Below are 11611 nucleotides of genomic sequence, written 5' to 3' on the forward strand. Positions count from 1 at the left end.
ATATCCTGTTGTTTAAATTTTATACTTAATATTTTTTCTATTTTGTACAAAATATTTTCTATTTTGTAGAACTGCCGACAACAATCTTTTGTCTTTCATTTGTATAAGTGGACTCGAGCAAAAAGACAGTTGGAATAACACCAGGTTTGCAATAATCTCATAAAAAATGAAGCTCAAAAACAACAGTTAAAACAAACTATAAAGCCATTGTTTCGTTGTCTTAGTTTTACTAATATTTTTTTGTTAAAGACAGATTTTATATCATCTAGAGTTGTTCGAAACCTCCAAAATGATACCTACTTCTGTATGGGCTTTGATATTCTTATTACGTATATGATCTAAAAGTATACAAATTCTGAAACTTAACCGTAAATTTATTAAATTTTAATCATCAGATGTTGGTGTTATTGAAGCAAGGTTGGTTTCCGTCAATCTACTCATCGCTGTAGTTGAGCGCCATGGCTGATTAACGCCGCAGCTTTGCACCGGATCACCACGTCGCGCTTATCCTATACTTCGACCACGTCTACAAGCAGGTGAACATTCTGGAGTTGTTATTATGGACTCATATTACCTGTAACCTGCTGCCAATATACGTTCTTTTTCGGTTGGTTTCCGTCAATCTACTCGTCGCTGTAGCTGGGCGCCATGGCTGATAAACGCCTTAGCTTTGCACCGGATCACCACGTCGCGCTTATCCTGTTCTTCGACCAACTCTACCAAGCAGGAGAACATTCTGGAGTTGTAATTGTAATTATTAACTCATTACCTGTTGCCAATATAAGTTCTTTTTCGCACTTTGCGTGATTAAACCTCATTTAGCTGCGTTTTCTGCACGAGTTCGCGTTTAATTGTTTCGTAGATTAAAAAATGTTATGGCCCAAAACAAAAATCCTGGATCCACCCTACAACCCTAAATTAATTTATGTATTCGGACTGAATTCGGAATGTCAAATTAAGTTGTTACAACACTTGCCAAAAAAAACATTTCCTCACGTTTTAAACCTAATAATTTAGCTTATTTTTATAGTTATGAAGTTTAGGCAGTCGGACATTATCGGCGTCGAAATTGAAGCCAAATCACCGGACATCCTAATGCAAGCCCTCTAACAAGCGCAGAGGTAAAATGTAGCTTATTCTATTGTTAGTTATAACTACAGCGAAAGCTCATTTTGTTTTAAAGCGCGTAGTTTGTAAATGTTGGCTAAACTAAATATTTGATCAGTCTTGAATCAAAGTTGTCCGATAATAATATATCGAGAGTTGCTGTCGATACCAAACTATTATCGCAGTTTAACATCATAAACTAAAATTTCGGAGAATTACCGATATCAAAAGTATTTAACGTTTTTTTATCATGTGTTTTGCTTGTTTACGTCATCGTAATGACGTCATATGGTATAGGATGGCCATAAATTTAAAAATCTGCTATCTGAAATCCCGCTATTATCTTGATATAACGTATCCCTGTAGTCTCAAACTTTTTATCAAGTCCAATTGCAACTAATATTTTACTTTAACACAGAAGTTCAAAGGAACAGGAAACTTCTTGCGGTTGGAGCGCAGTCTCAACTTTTTAATGTTTGTTTAGTTTTCGCTATTTTCTATTTGTTATATTCGCAATAAAAATAGTTTGTATTAAGCGTAACTTCATTTGCATGCGTTTGGTGTGGATTGATGTTTGATACTAACCTTTCACGTATCACAATTGCACTATGACGTCACACACGCACTTAACCGCGCGAAACGTTTGAATTGCGATGTCCGTACGCCTTTGTGACGTAACCATGTGTTTTCGCTGCATTTTTAACAGAGGCGACGTTAAATTGTGTTTATTCACAACATTCGTATGTCATTGTGTTTGTGTCTTCTATGTCATGGTACTAATAAAATATTTTTTAGAAAATACTTGCAGTTATGGTATACAGAAGGTGCTTACTATGTAGGCTACTATTTCACGTTACATTATAGCTGGTTAAACAGATTATTCGCTTTTCAGCTTCTGCCGATCCTTGTGTACGAAGCTGTCTACAACAAACATGCAACATATTGTCGACTTTTGCGGAATTTTACTGTTTTATATGAAAAGCTTTAATATTCGCAATAAACTTGTGGTGTATTTTGTTCTAAGACGAACAGAAGGAATGTTGGAGCCCATACTGAATGTATCGTTATGCTGAAAATGAATAGGGGCCTAAGATTTATTAGAAACGTTCAAAAAAATGCTCTTCTGTATGGGCTTTGATATTCATTCTAGGTCTAACTACAACCTCCAGCCATTTATGTAGGACCTAATGTTTTTTCGTTGTGCTCAAATTGTTAGCATTTCTACTACTAATTGAAAAGCAAATATTACTGGTCGTAAAACTTCCTTCACACACGTTTCTTCTTTACCTAATGAAATATAATATTACTAAGAATAGCCTACATTTTGATCAGTGGTTTGCAACATTTTATCGTATCATCATCGATTGCTTGTTCGCTGAACTTCAATCTGGGTTGCGTCGGCAATTTTAGCTTTAGGAGTTAAGGGCATTGGATTTCTCTCTAAATATCCAGCAAATTTCACCTAAAATTCATTTCGTTTGGAATTACTTTTGACGGAATTAATGTGATTTAGGTTGATGGTGTTGTGTTAATTTGTGTTTGACCACACTTGCTAAAATAAAATACCAGTTCCTACCCCGAGATTTCCTAAATTTATTTTTTCATAGATTTATTGTTTGATTTTTGTTATTTGCGTTGCGCGCGTGTCATGAAGTTTACTAATTGAAGAATGATGATGTAAAGTAAAAAGGTATTTATTGTTTGATTTTTGTTATTATTTGCGTTGCGCGCGAAGTTTTTCAAAGCTCATTTTATGACTCTTGTCAATAATCTAGGAACGAGAGGCATCATACGTTTTTTTATCGCGTGTCACATTGATAAGATTTGAAATCTCGTTTTCTTTGTTTGAATATATGCTTTGCTCGTTTTTCATAGTTTCCACGGAGTTGTCAGGATAGAGGATTTACACTAATCCAACTGTATTTTCTCCATAGCTTCCAGTGATCTGTGGGAAGAGAGAAGAAGGTTATCCTGCCTGCCACGCCTAGATTCGAACCTGCACCTACCTAACCGCAATCCTAATCCCTAACCGCAACCCTAAGTCGACCGATGGAATCCAGCCCGTCAAAAATTAGTTATAACAAACCTTGGTTAGTACTGTACTATAGTATATAGGAACTATCCTAACTTTAATTCATATTTCATTTTACGGCCTTAAAGTGAAACGGGCCCGCGGCGCGCCGGTTAAGAGTCCTACTCCGAGTCGGTAGGGTTCCGGATCAAATCCCGGGTGTCGCAGCCCGCCCGCCCGCAGGTCCCGCGGTCCCCCCGAGCAACCCACTGGGGCCCTCCGGGCCCCAAAAGCCCCCCCCAACCACGGAGAACCCGCAGGTCCCGCGGTCCCCATCAGCAACTCACTGGGGCCCTCCGGGCCCCAAAAGCCCTCCCGAACCCCCCAAAGCCCCCAACAGGACAGCAAGGGGCCCGAAGGGCCCCCACGCCATCCAGCCTACTCCAAGTGTAATAGGGCCCGAAGGGCCCCTCCGGGGCCCGCAGGGCCCCAATCGGCAGGGAACCCGTAAGGGTTCCCGAACATACCTTTTGCTTAAAATTTCTATTTTCTAAGATAAAGTATAAGTACTATAAGTATTTGATCACAAAGTAGAGTTCAGATCTTATTGTTTTATTGGCGCTAAACAAGTACACAACAAAAAACACAAGCACAACAAAGGCGTACTGCGACTATACAGTATGTAAACGTCGAATTGCAAACAACACAACAAACAAGCAGGTTCAGGACGTAGTTACATAACGACTCTAAAATAGCTTAAAGTCGGTATAGTGAAGGCACCCAAGAAAAACTTTCCGGCCAAATTTCACACTTGAAGTATGCTATACTTTGAAACCGAAAAGATCGCAAACTTTAACTTGTAAAATTGAAGTAGCACATGGATGAATTATGACACACTTACACAACGATGTTTACATCTTGAAGACTTTTAACCGGTTTTGTCTACTTTGAAAAACAAGTTTAGCCGACAAGAAAAAGGTTGTCGACCCCTGGTCTACTTAGGTTTAGAACATGCTAATCTGCTTGCTTAGTAACATCAGTCTTAGTCTTGCTACAAAGAACTATATTCCCTGTATAACCCCCTCTAAACTCGTCTAAGTAGACTAGTTGCTGTTTAACTAAGGGCAGCTAAATAGTGAATGTCCAGTATAATTGCATGAAGATGCCCGATACCTAAATATTAGTAATATTTTAGCATTATTGGTGACCAACGCAGTGTTTTATCTGTAAACATTCAAATTTGACATAATAACCAAAAAAAACATCTTTTACTTAATACTTATATTTAATTTTCCCAACTAACCATAACGTTGCTTTGTATGGAATGTGACGTCCAAGCTTTTTGCGTAAAATATCGGGCATCGTTACCAGAATGATACGATATACTGGACATTCCTAATGATTAATAATACCCAGGGTGGCTACAGAACCAGTAAATTCCTTATTTTTAGTTTATCTGAATATTTTTTACCAAAGTAAACATTTAAAGTAGGACAATTTTCGAAAAAAAAGAAACGTCTATAATGTCAAAACAGAGATGTTTCAGTTCGAACCTCTGCTTTTTTTGAAAATATACGAAATACATTGAAACAACGACAAATTAATGTTAAAATTGTTAACATACGAAAAATATTCCAGCGTTCGCAAAGTTTAATTTCTTGTTTAAAGTGTTAGAAAATGGATTAGTAAACCTTAAAATTTACACATTAAAATTGTAGCCACCCTGAGTTTGGTTGATGATTGGCAAAAGGAGAATCAAGTTGAACAACACACACATGACAAGGTTGCTTTCTGCAACAACGAAACGAAAAACAAGCAATTCATAAATAACAACAAACACTAGAGGTTAGTTAGTGGTGCGGGCAGTTCAACTTGTGGCCTCCCTCATAAATGATGGTGAACTGTGCTAAGTGCTGATTTGGAAGCAGAACATCATTCTTTCTGTCCTCTTAACAGATGATGACCGTCAACTTAAGTCTGTTCAATCTGAAATACACAGAAAAAATAAAACGATTACTACTTAACCAAGAAATTGTTTAGTAACTGTTCTATTCGAAATCACGATCTAGGCTTCGAGATCTAGATTCGGAGAAAAGGGGGTTCGCTTCGAGAAAGCGCATTCCAGACTGCGGTTTAATGCGCTCCACAAACAAGCGCTTGGAGCACACATGGAAAAGTGCGCCGGGCCGATATTGTGTTTTGATTGCGGCGAAAGGAGTTTTTGACTGACGTTCGACAACCTAGGCATGTATTGTAGTGTCGGGGTCCCGAGATTCGATTATTGTCAAACAGGGGTGTTCACCAACTATATTTGTTTCTTGCGGCCGGTCACCGTATTTTTCGAAAAAAAAAAACAGCAAATACTGTTCAACACATTTGTCCAAAACAGAGAGGCCTTGTTTGTTAATTCTGCTTAGTATACCGTATATTGCTCTAATGAAGATTCAAACAGTTAAAGTGTTGTTAAATTCAAATCAAAATTAATCTTTATTGAAATAATTTTGACAAATTTTGACCTAACTTATAAATTTTGATTTTTTTAACAAATCAAACAATTATCGCCCTAGTTATAATTATGTTTAAATAAGTGACGATTCAGAGCAGGGTGGTCAAATATTTCCAGCTTCTGTGGCCACACACAGCAAGAAGGTCCAGGACTTTTTGATGTGCATTCAAAATTGGCAAATATGACAGCTTAACCCATTAAGCTCAAACCCAAATAAACTCCTGATGAAATGTGCAAGTGGAATATTATTGGTGAAAAAATTGTGTTCTTTTATTAGTTTGACAAAAGTATTAATAGAGGGAGACGTGATGCATTGGCATGCAAATAATATTCACACATTTCTCAAATATTGCCATTCGTTTATAATTTTGCGTAACAGTGCTTAAAGGAATCCGTTTTATGTGAAGCGTGGTAAAAAGTTACTGAGCGCAGGGTTTAACCTAAAAGCATCTTGCTGCACAACTTGCTGCTAGACACAAACAAATCACTGAATATTGGAATGCTAACATGGTAGAAAACTATAAATCTTTCCAACATACCCAACATTTAGTTACATTATTTTCTCATCATTTAAAACGAGGTTCCCAACCTTTTTATGATCTCGTACCACTTGGACGACCTGTACTGCCATGCGTACCACTTTTTGCTGAACAACTAATTTAGTTGAATCATATTTTATGTATTTGTAGCTTACAACTAGCATTATTGTTGCGCCCCCACCGCGACCTGTGCACTGGGGCCGGCCCCTGACCCCACACAGTTGCCCGGCGGGACGCAAACGCGCGAGTTCTTGTTGTTTGCAAAGGCTTCTGGTCAGATAAAACTTCGCAAAAGACTTCTCTAGAGAAAAGCTCGGGAGTAAGAGGTCAGCAAAACAAGTGGCTTGTTTTGCAGAACGTGAGAATATCGCCCACAAGACTGACAGTTATAGATTACGAGATTAAAGGTTACATGTCAAGTTTGAAACGAGGCGAACTAAAGAAGAAAAACTTAGGAATTTTACACACAACAATACAGAAAACTTTACATCATCAAATATGATATTATGTAACTGAAGAACATATTTGGCAAACGAAAGCTGAAACGCGTAATCTAAAACCCTATTTATCACATCGTAAAATCACTTAATGAACTCTAAGATTTGGCTTATGGCAATTAATTAATTTGGGTGTTTAAGTGTTGATAAACACATAACAATTATTCAACGCTATTTGTAGATTAGGCTATAAAACAGTAGATTGTATCTATCAAGAGCAATCATTTGACATAATCAACGCCCACTGTCCCACAGCTTTTTATGGCTTTTCAAGGCAACTGTGTCCCTTGTTGACAATTAACATGACCTGTATTTTGTAAAAAATTTACCTGAATAGTTACGTAACAATAAGAGTTGTTTTCGGGGAAATTTTTTATGTAACCAAAACCAGATAAACATAACGTTGTAAATCCAGGTTTTCGGAAAAAACAGAAGCTACCACCTGAAAAACCTTGGCGTACCGCAGGTTGGGAACCCCTGCTTTAAAGTAATAATTGTCGTGACAAACAAGCTAAAATTGCATTGCGACTCTACTTGGTTTTAGTTAATCTACTGGCGACTGACATGCTGATGAAATGTAAGAAATATTTTAAAAATTCTGCAAGGTAAATATGCTGAAAATGTATTCTATTGCAGACAGACCAAAGTTATTTTTTCTAACCGTTAAAACACATGTTTTGTCTTTTAAATTTATTAGTTTTGGGGGTACCAAGCTCAAAAAAGTTTGAGAATCCCTGATCTAAGGCAACCCGGCAAAAAACTAATTAAATACAATCGCTATATTTTTAATCATATTATAAAGGCAGAAAAAACATTAAAATGCAGTTATATGCGACTTTCATTAGAGAATGTCATGGTATACACCTAAATACATTAAAACGAGCTAAAACACATTTTAAAGTAATCAAAATTTAATTTTTTTGCATTTATGTTGATCTTGCCTTTGATAAACATTAATATAAACCCACTACTGATTTGAATAATAAATAACATCCAAATTAGTTAAAAACATGTTTCTGTTAAGTTTAGATTTACCTTTGGAAGAAGTGTGACAAACTTGAAACAATTAGAAGTTCTTAACATCTTGGTATTTTCTGAAGAAGAAGATGTTGATTTCATCAACCACCTGAAAGACAAAAGACAATAATATTTTACATGATAAATATGTAAAGAAATTAAATACATTTCTTTGTAATAAAAGCAAACTAGTAATAAAAGATGTGAAAGTGTATTACTGTTCAGTTAAGCTTTGAAGTCTAAAGCTCTTTATACAATATAAAATATTTTGGGAGTATTTCCCTAAACCCAAGGTAACCAGCCTTAAAAATAAGCACACTTCCCTAGGGCTGCAGAGTCGGAGCTAGCCAGATTTGATAGCAAATCTGCAACCGATAAGCAAGCTGTAAATCATAAACATGAAATAACGTAGGGTGGAATATTTTGCACTCACGTATTGTGGGTGGTAGACATTTAAGACTTCCCTATAAGACTAATGAGTTTATTGTTCTAGCATAGTTCTTACCTACTATTTCTGAAAAGTTACAATAAAGCGTTGTTAACTGTTGGGATATTGATTATTTTTGCTATTCACATATTGATTGGGATATTATATTTTAATAACTAGCCAATAAGTAAATACTAAATGGTAGCTATCTAACAATCAATTTTTTTGCTGATTTTCATAAATAGATTGCAAAATTGACAGCAAGCCTGATGTTTCAACCCTAGTTTAAGGGGAACACACAATTAGACCTAAAAAGCAACAATACCTGAAGCCTAAAAATCTATAAAACCATAGTATTAAGACAAACGACATAATACAGCCAAATACGCAGTAATATCCAGTACAGCATAAGATCAAAATCGTCTGAATAAGACCTAAATCTGTTGGAATAAGATCTAAATTCATCGTAATAAGGCTTAAATTATGGAATAAGGCCTAAATTCATTGTAGTAAGTTCTAAATTCATCGGAAGAAGGCCTAAATGGCCAAAATAACGCCCCAACCTGTAGGTAGAGGGTATGGGACGATCGGGGCCATCCGTTTGGCATCGGCCCTTTTGGTGAACTACATTTGGATGCCCTAGTGTGACTGGCGCCGCTGTTTCGGCACCAAATTTTTGGTCCTGTTTGGGGTTATTGGTGGGGTTAGAAAATGGGTTATCGATGTACAAAGGGGTGGGGTTTGGGATTAGTTAAAGTGTTGTTTAGGCCTGATTTTAACCTTTTTGGTCTAATTCCGACAGATTTAGGACTTATTCCGATTGAGACGGTACTAATACCATTAGGTATTCCTATTTTGGCCTTAGTCCAAATTGTGTTTTATTTTGACGTTGGTGTTGTTCTTATCTTGGTCTTATGGCTGGAGACCAGTTTAGAAAAACTAACCTTGGAATAGTGTTGAAAAGGATTTGACTGGGACTTGATTACAACACTGGTTATGGCTATTTTGGTTACATAGAACACTTTGTTGTTACCTGCCATGAGTCGTCCAGATGTCATGAAGTTATGGCAAGAGGAAAAACATGCTGAAGTCCTCTTTGATAAACATCGTTAGGTAGGAGAGCTTGGAGAGATCATCACCAGAATTAAACATTTAAATCAGTGGTTCAGCAACTTTTTACAGTTAAACAGAACAGGTGTCCAAACTAAAGTCTTATATCCGAACCTAAAATCAATAAAATGGACAACCTATTTTCTCAACTTTGTAATGCCGTATAACACACTGCTTTGCAAGACATAACAATTCCTAAAGCAATAATCATGATATAACCCTATAGCGACAGCAGATTATCGCCAAAGGCTTTTGAATATTGTAATAAAAAATATTCTTCCAGATGGTAAATATTCCAAAAACTGCCACTTGAAGCATAATGCTACATAAAGAAACAAGACAAAAACATGAAACAACTATCAGGTTGTTGTCAAACATTGGCCATATACCGATCCCAATGCAACACACGACTTATTAACTAACCTGTTACCTAATGCAAAAATTTATCGATATTTACAAAAATCTATATACGCTATACGAAAACGATTAAATAAGTGAATGCATTTATTTACTTCCAGATGATTACTGAACTTCAAAACTTGCACTACTGTACAAGGCTTCAACAATATATCGGAATGTAATTTGCACATCCGTGTTAAGTCAAGCACATTATTTAAATTGGGGTGCTGGTTAGCGTTTGGGTTAGGGTGGATCAAGTATAGGGATGTTCAAAGTCGAATCCCAAGGTATTCTAGAATAATAGGTTTCGAATCTAGAATAACGAATCCAGAATAGCGAATCCTAGTATATTTTTATTAAATTATTTAACCTCGATTTTGTTTGGGGAGGGGATTAATCTAAATCTACCCTACAGGGCCCACAATCACAGCAATAAATCGCCCAAACAATTTTCTAACATGTGTACATTATAATAAAAAAAACTCTCTCATATGTTTAACATTCTTAACAACTGTCCTCTGAAGCCGTTCTGTAAACTGGAATATGTCAACTGTCCAGGTTGTGTCCAAAACTTATATTTTTGCCAATAGTGAGAAAATGCAACACTGCACACAGAAGTCTTAAGCAATTCGGTCCTGATTTTTAAAGCATTGTTAAGTCTTATTGCTTCTTTTTTTACTAACATGATCTATTATGCAGTCAAATGATGTACTGCAAAGAATACAAAGTTATTATTGACATAACAAATTCTTGACAATTACGTTGTGCATAACTGCATAACTTCCCTGAATATTGGCCTAAAGTTGACCTTAAATAACCCCATAGCGCATTTTGTGGACGGCCAGCACGTTTTGCAACGCTATGTTACTTTTGCAACGCGTTTAGGGAAATTGCGCACTCCACACCTGACATTACACGTTAGCCGCTCGCCCAATAACGCTTGATTGACACTTAATTATTAGACGAACGTTATCGCGAGACGCGGTAATTGGTCGCCCGAAAAAACGCTGACACTGCACAACAAAAGGCTACATTTAAAGCAAGCACTATAAATTGGTCGCCGCGGCGACAGGCCAACTTACCACACGCGTTTGTGCGATTAGGCGCAACAATCGGCGGTAAAACATTAAATTATATCGGTTCCAATTACCCGAAATAAATGGCAGAATTGGATTCGAATCCCATCTGGATTCGAATCCAAGGATTCGATATTCTACTTTGAGCATCCCTAATCAAGTATCAATAAACTTAATATTTTTATGCAGATTTGTCAAACTAGAGCATTGTCCAAGAACTGAAAATCTAAAAGTCAGACATTTTGATTCTGTCAGAAACCTTTTTTGCTTAAAACTGCACTAATTTCTGACAAACGGGGTGTGATTATGCATTGATTTGGGTTCAGGTGGTGGTAGTATTGAATCTAAATTTCCTTGTTTTGCATAATTTGTATGATTTATTTGAAAATCATGTTAAATGTGTTAGCCGTGTAAATATGTAAATAGCCATATTGTTTTTATTTATAGTGCTTCTTCTATTAAGCCACTGGTAAAATTTTCATCCACCAACCAACCACTTGGCCAGCAAACAAAACATTTTAAACGCAATTTGATGGTTAAAGTCTTAAGTTTGGAAATATGACATCTATTTGCCTTATGTTCGTCTGTCAATATCATAAAACCTCAAAATACATCTCTAAAATACAAACTCATATAAAAAGTGTCGCAAATGAAAATAATAAAAGTCATTGAGACAAAAAATTGATTCCTGTATTGGCAAACCTGCAATGCAACTACCTTAAAAAATATAACTGTAGAGTGCGGGGCTACATTGATATTTAGTACAAGTTTTTACGACTGTGAAATACAAGTTTACCTTAAAAATATTGTTAAAATGTTTTTACATGTTCTCTAATATATAATATTCTGATTATTCTAAAAAACAAAGCTATTATAAAACATTATTTACCAAAAGACTAGATTTTCTTTATTTTAAAGAAAA

General features: G+C 36.2%; 1 long non-coding RNA gene across 1 annotated transcript; it reads right to left on the reverse strand.

The window, feature by feature from the left end:
* Positions 1–3740: 3740 nt before the first annotated feature.
* On the reverse strand, positions 3741–9321 carry LOC146131770 (uncharacterized). Its single transcript, XR_014501675.1, has 3 exons — positions 9138–9321; positions 7696–7786; positions 3741–5104 (listed from the first exon to the last, which is right to left on the reverse strand). It is a non-coding gene; the product is annotated as an uncharacterized LOC146131770 (long non-coding RNA).
* Between the last annotated feature and the right edge of the window lie 2290 nt (positions 9322–11611).

This window comes from Ascidiella aspersa, chromosome 9 (assembly GCF_963924565.1).
Source record: "Ascidiella aspersa chromosome 9, kaAscAspe10.2, whole genome shotgun sequence".
NCBI classification, from domain to species: Eukaryota; Metazoa; Chordata; class Ascidiacea; order Phlebobranchia; family Ascidiidae; genus Ascidiella; species Ascidiella aspersa.